We start from the raw sequence: 3,247 nt of genomic DNA on the forward strand, positions 1-3,247 counted from the left end.
TGGAAAATGAGCCACGTGGGCGACCTGAGACCAAGGTGGATATTGATGAGCTGAAAGCTGTAGTGGCCAATCCATCTCAACCTACACATGAATTAGCAGCAAGGTTTGACGTTACTATTCCAACAATATTGGACCATTTGAAACAAATCAGCAAGGTAAAGAAGCTGGGTAGATGGATTCTGCATGAATTAAACCAGCATCAGAGGAGAAATTGTTTTGAAACTTGCCTTTCTTTGCTGTCACAACATAAAGGAGAACCATTTCTAACCATATTGTTACATGTGATGAAAAATTTATCCTTTCTGACAACTGCAAGCATTCGTGACAATGGTTGGATAAAGATGAAGTGCTGAAACACAGTCCAAAACTGAATATTCATCACAAAAAGCTAATGGTGTCTGTCGGGTGGTCCAGTGCTGGTATTATCCACTACAGCTTCATGAATCCTGTTCAATCCATTACAGCGGATGTCTATTGCAACCAGTTGGATGAATGATGAGGATGCTTGTGATTAGCAGCTGAGATTGGTCAATAGAGACAGGCCAATCCTCTTGTAAGATGACACTCGACCACATGTCGCACAAACAACACTGCCCAAACTACAGAGGCTGGACTTGGAAACTCTCTGTCATCCACCATATTCACCAGGCCTTGCATCAACTGACTACCACTTCCTCCAGGCTTTGGACCACTTCTTGCAAGGAAAAATATTCAGTTCTCAACAAACTGTGGAATACGCCACTTGCTCTCCAGGCTTCTTTGCTGCTGGCATAAACAGGCTACCGTTAAGATGGCAAAAGTGTGTTGACAGTTTAGGGACATACTTTGATTAATTGTACTGCTTCTTGTTTGAGATATAATAAATTAACCTTTTGATCTGAAATCAGACATTTCCTATTTAATGAACTAATAGTGAAGTCATGGATTTTTATGAACATGATTCCTCCATTTTAGTATACAATACTGTGTATTTTTATATATATACACAGAGAGAGAACAATTTATTATATAAGAATTGACCCACACAGTAATGGAAGCTGAGATGTCCCATGATCTGCCGTCTGCAAGCTGGAAACTTTAGGGTAGGCAACACTTTACCCTATTTAGTTCCCAGCTGGGCCTGAGAATTAAATTAGCATAATATAGATTCACAGGGGAGAGGCATACAAATTTAATATAAGTTTTATCTGAACTGAGAGCCCTCATAAGGAAACAAAGACCCAAAGAAATGGCAAAATCTACATGTTTTTATATTACGTTGAACAGAGAGACAATTGTGCAAAAGTACCTCAATTATACAGGAGGCTAAAGGAAGGTAAGAATCATTTTAACAAGGTCTATTTGTACAGAATTCTCTCGGCTATGACTCCCCATCGAATAATATTTCTTTTCTCCTGGTACAGGGAGGGCATCTTTCACACGGGAGTTTTTGTCTCCTATTTTCAGGAAGAAAAGGGGAGAATTAGAATGCCCTTCTTGCACCTGCTGTTTTTCAAGTGCCTTTAGCTTGAAGTCATCCTTATGTCAAAGTGGCATATTTAGGGGTGGCACCTTCTGCCACCCTTGAAGACTCAGGAAAGCCATATTTCCAGTCCAAGTCTGAAGGCCTGAGAATGGAGAGAGCTGATCATGTGCTTCTAGTCCAAGCGCACAGGAACACTTACTTCAGGCAGAGAGCAGATTCTTCCTTACGACGATTTTTGTTCCATACAGGCCTCTAAGGGATTGGATGAGGCCCACCCTCGTTATGGAGGGCAATCTGCTTTATTCAGTCCCCCAATTTAAAAGTTAATCTCATCCAGAAACACCCTCACAGATACACCGAAAATAATGTTGGACAAAATGTATGGACACCCCGTGTTCCAGCCAAGCTGACACACAAAATTAACCATCACAAGTACTGTATGTAAAAATATTCCTGTGCACTAAAGAAACCAAATAATTTCAAATCCTATATTTCGTGGGCAATTTGGATAAACTAAAGGGAAGTCATTTAACATCTCTATAGCTTAATTTTTCTCTCTCCCAGCCTACCTTACTTTTTATGCCATGTGGTTTGATTATTTCACAGCATTCTACATTAGAAATAAATTCTTAACTCACCCATTTAATCTACAGTTTTTGACTAATGTTAAACTTAATTTTATTGGTATCCATCAACTATGCTACATTAATAAAAACATTTTGGAAAAATATATTGTACTACTAACTCAGGATATAGTTTAAGGTAGTAAATCCTATAAGCAAAACACTATATGCAAAAATCTCATGATTTCAATAGTTAATATCACTCTGAGAAGGCAATGTATGTGCTGGATGGGAGTGCAGGGTTTAGGCGTGAAAAGCCAGAATTCGAGAGTTTTTACACTGCTGACTAGCTACATGACTCTGGGTCAGTTACCTAATCTTGCTAGTCCTCAGTTTCCACATATATTAAATGGTTTAGGAACACTGTAAGTTGGCTGACCCATCAGCTGGTTCCACTTCCTTTTCTCTTCCTCCTCCTATTCTACATGTTAGAAAAACAGACACTTCACCATCCTCACTTACAGCTAGGAATGACCAGGTAACCCATGTCTGGCCAATCAAGGATATAAGGAAATCTTCTGGAGGGCACCTGAGAAGGCTTACGATTTTTAAGAAAAGGAAAAGAGAGCTTCTTGGCACCACTCTTCCTCCTTCCTTCTGCTTTGAAAGTAGATATGTTGCCTGGGGCTGTGGCAACCATATTGTGACCATGAGGCAACAACCATACCAAGAATGGTAGATTTGAAAACAAAGAACTTGCATTAATTCTTGTTAATCAACTATCCATGACCTATCTTAGATTCCTTGTTATATGAGAAAAATAAACCTTATTTGTATAATTCCTGTTATCTGCCTCTGAGTCTTTCCTAATTTTCAAATAAGTATGATAATATTACAGGGTTAAGTAAACTAATGCACGTAAAAGACTAACTCAGCACAGTGCCCAGTGCACAGGACATACACAATGAATGTTAGATATTTTTATTGTCCACTTCAAATGTGTAATTACAAACTAGTTTCAGCACACTCTTGTCACTGTCACTACCCAGAAGGTTAACACTAATGTTATTCAGTCAAATAATTATTTGTGGCTATAATTCTTTTCCAAGGGACATACTAACATCTAAATACAAATGTAATTGTTTTTTAAAGCTAATAAAAATGACATTTGGGATCATTTCTGTTACTCCTTTCCTCATTAACAAAAACAATTTAAAAT

Source organism: Propithecus coquereli, unplaced genomic scaffold (assembly GCF_000956105.1).
Source record: "Propithecus coquereli isolate 6110/MARCELLA unplaced genomic scaffold, Pcoq_1.0 Scaffold88, whole genome shotgun sequence".
Taxonomy (NCBI): Eukaryota; Metazoa; Chordata; class Mammalia; order Primates; family Indriidae; genus Propithecus; species Propithecus coquereli.